Source organism: Canis aureus, chromosome 8 (assembly GCF_053574225.1).
Source record: "Canis aureus isolate CA01 chromosome 8, VMU_Caureus_v.1.0, whole genome shotgun sequence".
NCBI lineage: Eukaryota > Metazoa > Chordata > Mammalia > Carnivora > Canidae > Canis > Canis aureus.
In genome coordinates this window covers 28,259,576-28,260,320 of record NC_135618.1, presented here as the reverse complement: position 1 = coordinate 28,260,320, position 745 = coordinate 28,259,576, and positions in this window count along the sequence as shown.

The window sequence follows — 745 nt, the reverse complement described above, 5'->3', positions numbered from 1 at the left end:
TGTGTTGCCATGTGGAAATGATTTATTCTTTAAAAAATAGATTAGATTTCAGGTAATACATCATGCTTGCATTCCGACGTGCTTTCCTGATTAGGAGTAAAGAGGTGTGATTACCGTCAGCTTGCCTTAGATTGCTCATAACTTTTGGTCTATCTTATCTATGACAGGGTGAGTAAGATAACCAACATGGGCTAATTATTCTAGTTGTTGCAATTAGAAAACGAGTGTCTGCAACCGCGTTTGGTTTGCATCCTTGTGAAGCATTAACAGGTTTCACTCAAACCTGGGTCTGTGAATGTGAAAATCCACCATCCTACACTATGGTGAGCAAAACTCGAGTCCCTCTGATCAAACCCAACCCCATCAGACGTAAATGCAGGATTCAAAGACTGTCAGAATCACGGTGAGTAGCAGCAGAGCCCGGGCTGGAACTCAAATCCTAAGAGAGTTCTCTTTACGCCAATTGCTGATGGCACCAAAACATCTGCCTTTAAGGTCACACATGAGAAATAAAATAATTTTTGAGTAGTTTCTTTGAATGTCAGCAAGAGAAAGGGAATGCATGACCATTTTTAAAAAGATTTCATTTATTTATTTATTTATTTATTTATTTATTTATTTATTTATGAGAAATCTTGTGTGCGAGTTGGAGGAAGGGCCGAGGGAAAGAATCTCCAAGCCAACTCCTGCTGAGCAGGAACTCTATGCGAGCTCAATCCCACCACCCATGACATAGATCATGACC